General features: G+C 41.6%; 1 protein-coding gene across 2 annotated transcripts in view; it reads left to right on the top strand.

The window, feature by feature from the left end:
• Positions 1–14,585, top strand: part of LOC125768387 (probable phenylalanine--tRNA ligase, mitochondrial) — a 122,751-nt gene that overhangs the window by 3,382 nt on the left and 104,784 nt on the right. The gene's annotated exons all lie outside the window — the stretch shown is intronic.

The raw sequence follows: 14,585 nt of genomic DNA, 5'->3' as shown, positions 1-14,585 counted from the left end.
ACAAGTCCCACATCCAGAGATCCTTGTACATAGCGTAGAACTCTCTTCAAATGTGTCCAATGGGCATCGGTCGGGCAACTCTGAAATTGGCTATAAAAATTCACTGCTGCAGCCAAATCAGGCCTTGTCGTCTGAGCTGCGTACATCAGACAACCTATCAACTCTCTATAAGGTTGTGCCGTCCGATCTTCCTCTTTGCCTTTGGGCAATTTCAGCCGATTCTCTATAGGTGTCGAACAGGGTTTACACGTTTCCATTTTAAACCTTCGCAATACATCTTGAAGGTAATGCTGCTGCTGGATCTGCATCACACCTTCTTCCCTGTTGTATCTGATGTTCATTCCGAGAAAACATTTGATGTCGCCTATATCTTTCATCTCGAACTCGTTTGACAGACACGTCTTCACGTCCTCCACAGCCGCCAACGTTGAACCTGCAATCACTAGGTCATCCACGTACAAAACGATGATAACCACGCCGTTCTTCGTTGTCCGCGTATAAAGACACTGATCATTCAGGCTTCGCCGAAATCCTAAACGTTCCTGAATAAATGTGTCAAAACGATCGTTCCATGCTTTGGAAGCTTGTTTTAGGCCATACAAAGATTTCCGCAATCGGCACACCAGATCTTCACCGTTCAGAAACTCCTCGGGCTGCATCATGAAAATTTCTTCGCTAATAGTACCATTTAAGAAAGCAGTACGAACATCCATTTGATGTATCACCATTTTCCTCTCGTTCGCATAGGCCAAAACTATTCGAAGTGTATCCAATCTAGCAACCGGTGAGTAAGTTTCGTTATAATCGAAACCATATTTTTGAGTAAAGCCTCTAGCCACCAAACGGGCTTTGTAACGACAAGATTTGCCATCAATATCTCTCTTTACGGCAAATACCCATTTGCATGTAATAGGTTTCCGACCTTCAGGTAGTTTCACCAACTCCCAGGTTTTATTTCTTTTAAGAGATTGCATCTCTTCATTCACCGCATTCTTCCATTTAGGCCAGTCTTCACGTTTACGAGCCTCAGCCAATGAATTCGGTAGATTCTCCACATAACTCGTAGCACTCAACGCATATGCTGCATACTCCATCTCATAATCTTTGTGCCAGACGGGAACCGTACGCTGTCGTTTTAAAGATCTTGAAGCTTCCGATACCGCTTCTTCTTCTGCATCTGAGCTTGAGCTAGGAGCCGTGTCATATTCTCTTCCCGATTCATTTCCTGTATCACCCATTTCAACCAGCAGTTCATCCTCAGCTGAACCTTGTGTTGAACCATCGTCAACTACCTTCGTTGAGAAGAAATCATCAGCCGACATATCTTTAACTGCTGTAGAACTTGCTTGAGAGTCTTCCAAAAACACAACATCACGCACATGGACGATCTTGCTTCGTTTCGGATTCCAAACTAGATACCCGTTGACACCATAACCAACAAAGACACCTTTCCAAGCTTTAGCATCCATCTTAGCACGTTGCTCTTTAGGAATGTGTACATACACATTACATCCAAATACTCTAAGCTTCGCCAAGTTTGGTTTCTTGCCTTCCCATCGTTCGTATGGAGTCTCGCTGCTATCTATCGCATTTGTGGGGCTGCGATTAAGAAGGTAGGCTGCCGTCTGAACGGCTTTTCCCCAAAAATGCTTCTCAATACCTGAATCCTGCAACATCGTCCGCGCTTTATCATTCAGGGTGCGGTTTAGTCTCTCACTAACTCCGTTCTGTTGGGGTGTATGTGGAACTGTCCATTCCACCATGATGCCTTTCTGCTTCAAAAATAATTCGAACTGCTTACCCAGGCAGCAAAATCGCCGATGTCGCATGAACTTTTGTATGGGAGCCATTAAACCCCCCAGGCAGCAAAATCGCCGATGTCGCATGAACTTTTGTATGGGAGCAACTTCATCCAATTTCTCATCATTATGCCAGCAACAGCAGCACGGTGGATGAGGTTCATGCGACGCGTCGCGTGGGGTGTCGCGCAACATTCAAAATGAATCTCATCATTTTACCCCCACCCCAATACCTTTCGGATCGTATGAAATGAGGACACGAAGGATTCTCTTTCAACTCTCTTGTTTTATTTACTCACCGATTTTTGCTCACATATTATTGGGTAGCCCCCACCTCTCTACTGGTGCCAGCTGATCCGCGCCTTCTTCATACCGGTCGATCCATCCTTCCTTCGGTCCGCTTCAGCCGCGCGCGCTTGCCGTTGGCCTTCCCTCTAACCGCTCGCTCGTCTTCCTTCACCACACGGACGGATTTCCCAGGAAATACGGTACACGGTGTTGGCGGCGCCCGAAGAAAACCTGTGGGAGAAAGGGAAAAAACGCTTTTTATACACAAATTATAAGTCGGGAACATTTCAAACTTACCGAAATATTAGACAGCTAATATTGCTGCAATTTTATACACGCCAACTGCATCGAGGCCGCCGGCATTTCCGTCCACTTCAACTGAATTCTCCAATGTTCCGCTTGCTCCAGTATGATCAGTTTCCTTCGCCGTCCGCCTACGCACACATGCACTTTTATTCACTATTTTACACATGGGTTATGAGCATTTCTCGAACTTAACGCTTTCTAGACACATTCGCGGTGCACTTAATTAATTAAACTTAACTAAATTTAGCTTCAAATAACACGCCACGAAGCTGAACCGTGTCCAGCAAAATCAAAAACTGTTTGCGAAAATGTCCTCAACTAGTCCAATAAGAGCGAGAAGAGAGCCAAAACAAACGGCACTATGGTTTATCTCAAATTAAGGATCAATATTTTTGACCATAAAATTAATTGACTTTATCAACAGTAAATAAATTCCATAAATGGAAGAAATTATTGAAGGAGATTATTTTTTACCCCTTCTTAATAATTAAAAATAATATTTAATCAATAAAAAGATATTTTTTACGATTAAATATTCATAAAAACCTAATATGTGCAATAACAACTAATTTTGACCAACTTAATTCTAATCCAAGCCATTCACCCATGGTGACCTAATCGGCGCCATCATTTGATAACAGCCAATCAGGATGGAGCCAAGTATGATACATGGCCGATGGCGTGTGTGTGTGCGGTGCGACACCGCAAAACCGAGCAGTTTGTTGCACACCCGAAAATGAACAAGAGCGAGATGAGCGAGAGGGAAGAAAAGTTCGTTTGGGCCAGAATGGGACGAGAATAGCTTGCAACAGCCGCTCTCGGGCGCGACACTTTCGTTCGTGGGTGCGCTGAGCCGCGCGGGGAAGAAATCGGACGTGAAACGAGGGGAAGTCATGCAACATTGCTACCTGGGCCAATCGCTAACCCAAATGCGGGAAACCCAGGCAGCAAAATTTGGGATGTTGCATGAACTTTTGTATGGGTGCTACACTACCAAAAACCCTACCAAAATGCTTACCCATAGCAGCATGAATGGTTGGATTTTTCTGTAGCGTCGCACGGGTGTCGCGTGTTGCATGCAATGTATCCTACCATTTTACCCCCACCCCAATACCTTTCGGATCGTACGAAATGAAAACACGAAGGATTCTCTTTTCACTCTCTTCCTTTATTTACTCACCATTTCGCTCACACATATTTGGGTATATCCCCTCCGTTCTGGCACCAGCTGATCCTCGCCTCGTCGATCCATCCATCCTAGCCCGTTCGCCTTCCCTCTGGCCCCTCGTACGTCTTCCTTCATCCACAAGGACTAGCTTCCTTAGAATTCCGGTGCTTGGTGTTGGCGGCGGCCGATGAAAACCTGCGGTAGAAAACGAAAAAGGACACTTTTTATATACGCATTATAACTCACGAACATTTAAAACTTACCAAAACTTTTGCCTGCTGCAATTTTTTGCATGAAAACTGCATCGTTTCCGCCTGCATTGCCAGCAACTTTAGCTGCATTTTCCTATGTCGAATGTTCCATTTGGTCCAATGTTTGCATCGCCGTCTACCTTCGCACACACGCACTTTTGTTCACTTTATTACACTTGGCTTACAAGCCTTTTAACATTACACACTATTTAGACAAATTCCCGATGCACTTAATTAATTTAACTTAGCTAAATTAAGTTTTAAATAACGCTACACGAGCTGAACTGAGTCCAGCAAAATCAAAAACTGTTTGCGAAAATGTCTTCAACTAGTCCAACAAGAGCGTGAAGAGAGCCAAAACAAATGGCACTATGGTTTATCTCAAATCAAAGATCAATTATGTTAACCATGAAAATAATGGACGTTATCAACAGTAAATAAATTTCATAAATGGAAGAATTTATTGATGGAGAAGATAAATTAACCATTCTTAATAATTAAAAAAATATATTTAATCAAAAAAACGATATGTTTATAATTAAATATGTATAAAAACGAAATATTTGCAATAACAACTAATTTTGACCAACTTAATTCTAATCCACGCCGTTCACACATAGTGATCCTAATCGGCGCCATCATTTGATAACAGCCAATCAGGATCGAGCCAAGTACGATACATGGCCGACGGCGTGTGTGTGTGCGGTGTGACACCGCGAAACTGAACACTTTGTTGCATGCTCGAAAATGAACACGAGCGAGATGAGCGAGAGGGAAGAAAAGCTCGTTTGGGCCAGAATGGGACGGGAACAGCTTGCAACAGCAACTCTCGGGCGCGACACTTTCGTTTGTGGGTGCGCTGAGCCGCGCGGGGTAGAAATCGGACGTGAAACGCAGGGAAGTCATGCAACATTGCTACCTGGGGCATTTTGGTAGGGTTTTTGGTAGTGTAGCACCCATACAAAAGTTCATGCAACATCCCAAATTTTGCTGCCTGGGATGGATGAAGTTGCTCCCATACAAAAGTTCATGCGACATCGGCGATTTTGCTGCCTGGGTATTCACCGCCATTGTCACATCGCAAACGGCTTATTTGTTTCCCAAATTTTGCTGTGACGGCAGCCTCATAATCTCGGAAACAGCTATATACTTCTTCCTTGCTATGGATTAAAAATACCATACAAAAATGACTCCAATCATCCATAAAGGTTACAAAGTATCGCTCCCCATCCACACCAACCGGAGTAACTGGACCGCAAACATCTGAGTGAATCAGCTCCAACACTCGAGACGATCTTCTCTCAGAACGGGACGGAAACGGATTCCGTGTTTGCTTCCCTGCCAGGCAAGACTCACAAACAATACTATCTTTGACCGTATTTACCTGCAGCCCTGTAATCGTTCCATTCCGAATCAACTGCTCAACACCGCGCGCGTTCAGATGACCCAGCCTCCTATGCCATAATTCCATGCATTTCGACACACTACCTGTTGTCAACATCGAATTTCCATGACATGGTTGAATACAAAAATCCAGTTGGTACAGCTTTCCAACACGCGTACCACACGCAACAATTTCAGCACCGCGACGGATCTGAACTGTTCCGTTTTTGTATACTACTGTCATCCCCGCAGCATCCACACGCATAACGGAAAACAAATTGCATCGTAAATTCGGCACAAATAAAACGTTGTTCACAATGCAATCGATTCTCTTCCCGTACACATTGCTCACAACGTGGACCGTTCCGGAGAATTCCGCACGAATCGTAGCATCGTCTTTCGCGATCGCAATGTCGATCGGTTGTTTTAAGCGTGTTAATTCGGAGAAAAACGCTTTGTCGTTTACCAAATGTTCCGAGCAACCAGAGTCGATAAACCACTCCATTTTGTTTAGTTTCTCCGTTCTCACACCTACAAAGCTAACAGCATTAGCTTTACCCATGTGAGCCTTCGATGTGTTGGTGGCACTGTTCTTCTTGTTCGGACACTCAGACAACTTGTGTCCTACCATTTTGCAGCCAAAACACCTAACCTTGCTTTTGGGTTTGGTCGGTTGCTTCGTACTAGAGAACGCTGCTTCATTCTTTGGCACGCTTATATCCAGACACTTTCTTTTCGTTTCCTCGTCCAGCAATCGGCATTTCACAAATTCCAAATTAAGAATTTCTGCCGGCAACGATTCTATTGTTGTTACGACGGTCGAATATGATGATCCTACTGTAATCAGTAAATAACATATTACATCCAGCTCCTCCAGCGTAGCACCGGTAGCTCGATAATCCCGTACCAACCGATCGAACTTAAGAAAGTGTTCTTGGAGGGTTCCACCTTCAAAACGGAGAAAAATCAGTTGACGTTTTAGGTGCATCCTACTCGCAATGCTGTGTCTTTCGAAAACACGTTTCAGCGCGTCCCATACATCCTTCGGCGTCCTCTGGTCCTGAACATACTCTAACTGCGAATCGTGTATTCGCGACACGAGTATTGATTTGCAACGCCGATCCTTTTTAGTACGTGCCTCACGGTTCTGCTTCTTTTCCTTCTTGACCGCCTCACTATCTCCTTCCTTGTCCATCAGTTCCACCAATTCATCCGCATTAGAATAAACGCACTCCAAGAGCTCGTGCTCCTCCAGGAGGACCGATATTCTATACTTCCATGCCGTATAATTGGTACCGTCGAACAGCGGGAGAAAATGACGATCGTTCTTTTCTGCAAGAAGCTCCATCACAACACTGAATAAATAACTTTTTACTTTCTTTTCACTACCCGATGATCTAATACGTATCTGGGCCCCTAACCTAAAAACGCGTGTGGTTTTTCTTTAGAGTGCAAGTAAAAAGTTCTGTCTTTATTCTGTTGTTAGTAGTTAGTAGTTAGTGGAAGAAGTACAAAGTAAGAATGTTTTACAGGCATGGCTGCCAACATAGAAAAATATACAAAATGACAAATGTCATGTCATGCAGGCAATAGACAGGGGTTGTCTACCTTAACACTTTCCGCTGTGCCGGCAGTTCGTCATAAGTCGACCGTGAGCGAGCAGCGCACACGGTACGGCGAAACAATACAATGCAAAACTGATAAGCGAGTACAGAGGCAGACCATGCACTCAGTAAACATTTCTTTAGAAATGAAACAATCAAATCTCCAAAGCGATGTCTGGATACCTTTGGCTAAATTCATAACTTGCTGATGTGGTCATACTGTAATAGCTGCCCCAAAAAACCTCACATGTGTTTGAATTGTTTTAATAAAATTCATTAGAAAATCAATTTAAACTGCATTTATGTTTCATTTTAGATCATAGAGGAAAATAAAAAAATGTCATTACAGTACAGGCCGACGATGTTCTTATGAAGAATGTGCACTGTCGGTCCCTGAGAAAATACTCTCCTATCAAAACGGCTCTGGCGGTCCGAGCGGTACAGGGGAAAGTTCACTGGCGGTCCCTAGGGACCGCCATAGCGCTGAACGTGTTAATATACACCACACTACAACTATCATCAAAACTCAGAGACGACATGATCACCTAGCTTATCAGCCGTATGCACAGTGACGAATTGGGACACGCATGGGGACCATAAGCGAGAAAGCAAATGGACCCCCTGTTGTGAAATGCTTGGATTGTAATTTTTTTCGCGATTTCGTACCCTTTCAGCAAACAAAATAATGTCGATGCTCACGTTTTAAGTTCCAATCACATCAAGGTTAACGCTGATTTTTTGATTATCTGACTTACTTCCTCTATACTTCGGTTTTGGGTGTTGCCAATGAAGATGATGTCACCCTAGATGGCTTCGAGTGTTTCGCACCAACTTGTTTCACACGAAGCTTTGAAAGTAGTTTTGTAACTTTCTTCTGTAATAATTGTGTTTGCGGTCTGTTTGTCTTTTACAACAAGTTTGCTACTTAAAGGGCCGATTACATTATGTACTTTTGCTTGGTTTTTACCATGGTAGAATGTGTCAAAATCGATTTGACAGATTCTACCAAGGCATGGTAAAAAACATTCGGTTTGTCCTGTGTAGATTCTGTCACCGTGTGGTAGCATAGAAAAAACCAACTTTGTTCCAAGATTGCGATTACACATGAGCCATGGTGTTTTCTGTCAAATAGTGCAGTTTGAAGTTATTTTGACACATTCTACCATGGTAAAAACCAAGCAAAAGTACATAATGTAATCGGCCCTTTACAGGGAAACACACATGATAAGCTGCGGAGAGCCCACTTTTGGAAATCGGGCAAGCGAATATGAAAGTAGGGAAGGTTGATACGGAAACTCCCAATATGTTAGCAAATCGCCCAATATAGGGGTCTATGATACCTTCCACTAGTTTTTTTATATGGACTTTGACGTTTCGCGGCTTATTTGCTGCATGTTTTCCATACAAACCGCTCAGCAAAATAAGCCTGCGTATTTCAGATTAGAAAATTTTTCTAATGTTAGTTGCGATCAGCTGCTCGACAAATGACAAAACAAGGCATTTTTCTAGCAGGTCTGAAACAGGTTAGGCCATATTTGATTCGGCTGAATGTTGATTGAAATTGGATTGAAAACAACAATGAAATTACATGAGTTTAATTATGTTCAGCTTTTTATGAAAAATAATACAAATTTTTACTTGTGCTATGCCTTTATTTCGAACTACATTTCGACGCTGTAATTCCTGTTTCGTCAAAACGCGGTTCTACAAAACTGCAGCCTAATGTAATTCTTTATGTCAAAATGCTAGGTCCTTGAGGAATCCTTGCATGATGATATTACCTGTCAACAATTTCCCGCTCGATTCTGCTCGATGTTTTGACAGATCCGGGCTAAAAATTTTAGCTTTCTAACTTAAGGTATCATAGACCCCATAGATACCCAAGTAGAAATATCGAGCAGTTTTTTGGCTTTTTTCAATGGACTTTGCGGATCGGCAGCTTATCCGGAGGTCGGAGGGCACGCACACAAGAGAAACCATGGCGACACGAACACATTTACACCAACTTGTCAGTCGGCTTTAGCGTAGGCGAAAAAAAGAGGTTATGTGTGATCCTTGCTTGCTTCTAATTCCTTACAACAGCGCGACTGTTGTAGATATCCGATCTATTTTTAGATTTGCGTCTGCGAATGAGATAGGAAGAGAACATATATTTTTTTTTTTAATTAGAGAAAATTTCTTTACTCACCGAGGTTTCAGGCATGGTCCATGGTTGTAACGGGATCGCTGCTATTCACATGATCTTTTTTATCGATCTGCGGCTGGCGTCAAAACAAATGTGTTTGGTGCTTTCTACACGGTGGAACGCCAACGTTATTTTTTATTGTTCATGTTCGACGTAGCTTTTTTTTTAATATTAGAATGATAAAACGATTATGTACATTTGATTTGATTTTGTAATTTATTGATCTTACGAATCTGTATACAGTTTCATATCGCTTTAAACAATGCCTTCGGTACAATACGTAACGTATCTTATTTTTTAAAGCTTTACATTTTTTGTAGGAAAGGACAACTCCTTACTATGCCCTATACGTAATCACCATTATTTTAACTAAAATATACGCGCATGTTTTTTTCAACCTGGCGAAGTTTCGGCATGCCTTATCTAGTTCTTAAACTCTGTTATTCTACATATATGTGGCGTAATGAACCGGTACTGTTCTAGCTTATAGTATAGTTATATTCTTTTTACAAAAATCTGACTAATACGTTGAGGGCAGTTTACAAAACACTATCCTTTATAGCGAAACTTTAGTTACCTACATCATATCTGTTCACTTCTACATGACTATCCTGCGAAAGGTAATCTACGCGTTCACTATTTTTGTTTAAATTGACGACACATACGCTTGCGTAGAGAGCTAGTTAAGCTGTTTGACTAAACAATTATGCTAATTCTTTAATATTAACGCTAATGTGCAACCGTTAGAAGAAGTTAGGCTCATGTCCTCCCAGGACGTTGCTCATCAGCTATCCGTTCGGCACGATGCGTATAGGAGCATAGCCAGCTCATTGATCGAGCCAAATGCAAACTAATCAGTCGGATGTCGCAATAGTGAGTGGGTTTCCTACAAACTATTTCGGGGGGACCTAAAACGAGCCAAGAAGAAAAGACATTACGATAAAGTAGGCAAATGATTATCTTGCACTGCTATAATACTTACCGAAAACAATATCCAAGAACACTTTACAAGCCTTCAACAGACATCCTACAACAGTTATCAACTGTTTATCAACTCGTAGCGGCACATTGAATGGTGGTTTTATACTCCTAAGCAAAGAAAACAAATAGTATTAATAATAGAGTTAAAAACAACATATCTTTCAATTACAGTTAAACTATTAGTTTTAAGAGACAATCCCAAATCTTTAGCATATTTGAACTATGAGTCTCAATATATTTACCCTCTTCTTCCGTCCCGGCTTGATTCCAATTGTCGTTCGTCTACGAACACTCCGTTTCGTAAATCTATTCCCCTAGAACACTCCTGTACTTCCGCTTTAACGCCCGGCTATCACATTTGCTGAAACATAGAAAAATTATATGTTCAATTAAACGCTCGTTGTCGTGTGGTTTATTATATGAATATAATAAAACACAACACACAAAGAAAAGAAATGCAACTTACCTAGTCCTTCTGAACTTGCGCTAACTTATCTGTTTCTGATTCCTTTTAAAACTGTCCCAAATTAACTTTAGCACGATAGAATGACCCTGTACTTTCCTTTAAACGATTTGTACTATACATAATTAAACACTTTTTCACCAAAATTGGAGCCACAAAACACTCAAAACACGCAGGAAATATGAATATACGTTCAGCGTATATTCGTTAGGACATACGATTTGTTTTTGTTTTGAAAATGCCGCCATAGGATGGCTGACGTTCACCAACACCACCATAGACTTTTATCGTCGTCCTGCTCTTTCCTACAGCGAAGTTTCTTCCATCTCACGATTCGAGCAAATTTTTACCTTTCACCCCCCCTCGGGCCTATATTTCGCTTGACAATTTCTACTTGGGTAGGAAATCGCGTGCAATTGATATAGTTTAAAATTTTAGTGCCTTTTCATGTCTTGCAGGCGCTTGAGTACGAAAGGAGTAATTTCTTTGCCGATGAATTTTTGCTTCAAGAACGTACCGTGTAAGAGTAAAGTAAGTTACAATCGAGCAAAGGATTGAAGCAAGCTAACTCTAACTAAAATCGGCAATTTTTCATTTATATAAGCAAACATGAGCTCTAGCCAAAGCTCTGAACTAGCTCAAAGTGCGAAAGGGGCAGTGCAAGCACTTCGACGTCGAAAGACTACGAGCAACGAAGATAGAGCGCGTGGTAACAACGTATGAAAATGGAGCAACTCATGCTGCCATTAGCCAAATGCTGAATATAAAACTAACGACAGTTTACGGTATTGTCAAAAAATACCAAACAGCATTTCAGGTCGAAGCCAAGAAACGTGGTGGCAATGGGCAGAAAATATTATCGCAGCAAGCCATAAGCGGATATTCAATGCTGGATCAATGACGATTGTGCGGTGACGCTAAAATCACTCGCACAAAAATTGTTGCATTAACACGGTGTGCGAGTTTCCACTACCACCCTAGCGATGGAAATAAAAGGCTTCAACTACCCCTTGAAGATGGTGAAGCTAATACCGGAGCGGCGTAACGCACCGACGACCATCGAGGATCGGAAAATGTACACCACACAATTTTATGGCGTGGCGCGCGAAGTTGGATTTAATGTCAGCATGCGCACGCTTAAAGAACGATCTCGGAAAGGTACGCCGGCCACCGCCACCGTACCACAAACTACGTAATATAATTAAAAAATATTTTTAAAATGTTTGTTTACATTTTTCAACTCTTGAACCGACAAGTATATACCCAGCATTCAATCCGCCTCGCCAATCTGACATTTTATATCAATTGCACGCGATTTCCTATCTATATTGGGCGATTTGCTAACATATTGGGAGTTTCCGTATCAACCTTCCCTACTTTCATATTCGCTTGCCCGATTTCCAAAAGTGGGCTCTCCGCAGCTTATCATGTGTGTTTCCCTGTACAATCATGCCCCTGAAGGTATGTATACGTTTAAAATAGTTCAATAGTTGTTTAAAATAGTGTAAAAGTTTAAAATTTCCGTGCCTTTTCATGTCTTGCAGGCGCTTGAGTACGAAAGGAGTAATTTCTTTGCCGATGAATTTTTGCTTAAAGAACGTACCGTGTAAGGCCGTCTCCACATGAATCCGCGGACGCCGCGGTCCGCGGAAAACACGTATAACTTGTATACCAGTTGGGTCCGCTCGGCTGTCAAATTCCGCGGTGGGCTGTCAAACCTACCGCGGCGCCTGCTGTTCCGCAGATTTGTTGATGTTCAACAAAACTGTGTTTCCGCGGTACCGCGCGGTTGATGACATTTTATTATTGTTTACATCTTGCACGCTGGTGGTTCGTTGTGAAATATTGTAGCTGATAAGCTCTTGCGCATATTTGTATCTACTTTTTGAATTTTCGATTCAACAGCACGAAGCAGATAGTTGAAATCATTTCTGGATAGCCTCAAAAAATTAATTATGGTGCTATCCAGCTCTTCTTCCAAAATTGTGTCCATTAGTCGTCCAGCGTGGTCATCTCTTTCGAGCAGCATGGGGCGCATCCATTCCCTAGCTGGTGGTTGGCGAAGGGAAACCATATGTAGACGAAGGAAATTCGTCATTGCTTGTGTAAATTGCAGACCGGCTGCCGTTTTTTCGCGATTCATAATAGTTTTATTAAATCACAACAAATGCAAGGTTTATCCGGACACAATGCAACAACATGCAATGTTGTAACAATGCAATGTTTATCAACACACTGTTTAAATACAATAAACAATCTGTCAAAGGCATCGGTTTATTATTCAATGTTGAAAGTTGGTATAACATAATTAATAACACAAGTAATACGTGTTTTCCGCGGACCGCGGCGTCCGCGGATCCATGTGGAGACAGCCTCACATACATTTACCACCAACTGGTGAATCTAGAGGCGAAAGCGAGATGGGCACAATAATATAAGGAGAGAGAAATGTACACATTGATTTCATCATGAACCACGCTCAAGCGTGTGACAATTCTTCCGTGAGAGCGAAGGAAAAAGGCATACAAATAGAGGGAGACAAAGCAATTTATCCTCGATTATTTTCGCTTGGGAAGCCATATGAATTTGTAAACAAAGTTTGACAGATATCTCCCACAATGGCGGCCTGCCGGAAAAGCGATAAAAATTCACCTTGTTTTTATAAACTCCTTGGTTTCGCCGTCGTTTTCCATGTTCTTCTTGATCTTTTACCGTAATTCTCTGAAATGTGAGGTCTCTTTGTCTGTCGGGTGGTTAGCGCGGGATTGCTAGAAATGGTTTTTTCTCATTTCAGAAGTTTTGCGATAAAACAAATAAAGTTATTTTTCTTTCAATCGGGTTTTCCAGCATAGCGAATCGATCGTAGGACCGTTTATGTTAAGGGATTGTTGTCAAAAAAGAATATGTTATCAGTGAAGAGCAAGTGTATACTGTATTTCTTCTTTTTTAACTATTAAATGCTGTAGTTGCATTTTTCACAATCACAGTTTTAATAATAAGCTATACTAGCTGTATTCTATGAATAAAAAATAAAAGATAGCGATGAAAAAAAAGTGATATGCATGCAAAAATAATAATAATAATAATGATAAGATTTGAACTAAAGCTTTAATAAAGAAAATAATAGCAAAATTCATTATAGTTCAATTAGCAATAAGCTTAGAAGCACTGTAGCTACTGTAATAGCTATCAGTACTATATTTTATAAACTAAATTACAATGGTGATATCTCATTTACAAATATCATGAATGGTGCAATAATTGAACTTTTAATACTAACTATACATAAAACTGCTAACTTACGACTACTCTAACTTATACATACTACAATATTCTTAGTAGACGTTTCAGTTGGTATAATTATGTTGGATAAAGAGCATTTCTTTTAATTTTTTTTTGGGTTTATGAGTGCTATTTACAGGGTGTTCAATAAGTTCGAATACACTTTCAAAATGGTCAATCGGCATCTCGTCCCAGATCTTGGAAATAACCTTCTTAAATTGCTCAATAGTGGACACTTTATGTTCGCACTGCTTGGCCAACATGTTTGACCATACATAAAAGTCCAGTGGGATGAGATCAGGGGAGCTGGGAGGCCACAAAATCTTATCGAGAAAATCAGTCGAATTGCCTCGATCCCACGATGCTCGATGCTTGGACAAAATTCACCGTGTGGGCCGGTGCACCGTCCTGTTGAAAGACGTAATAATCCTTCTCCTACAGTTCCTTAAGTTAAGTGGCCTCAACCTTTTCAGAACCTCGGCCTTATAGTACGCAGCATTGATTTTCACGTTTTTCTCTGTGAATATCAGTGGGAGCTTCCCGCCTGGCGAGTGACGTGGCGTTTTGGAATCTTGGGATGTTTATTAGGGAAGGGAGGATGCTGGCCAACGTCGAGACCACAACCGATCATTTTGGACATTGTGTGGCTGTTGCAAGACAAAGAGTTTCTCATCAGTGAACACGAACTCATGACCAGCGTGCCGCGAAAGTAACAGCTTGGCTTTGACCAGCCTCGTTTTCGCTGTAGCCTCCGTTACTCCGTAATCCTTGCGTTTTTTGTACGGTTTGCATCCTAGGTCCTTCGTAATGATGGTTTGAGCAGTCCCGATCGACACATGCAGGTCAGCAGTGGTCTTCCGGATCGAGCGGTTCAT

The sequence above is a fragment of the Anopheles funestus genome, chromosome 3RL (genome assembly GCF_943734845.2).
Source record: "Anopheles funestus chromosome 3RL, idAnoFuneDA-416_04, whole genome shotgun sequence".
In the NCBI taxonomy this organism is placed as follows: domain Eukaryota; kingdom Metazoa; phylum Arthropoda; class Insecta; order Diptera; family Culicidae; genus Anopheles; species Anopheles funestus.
This window is presented reverse-complemented; position numbering and strand designations above follow the sequence as displayed.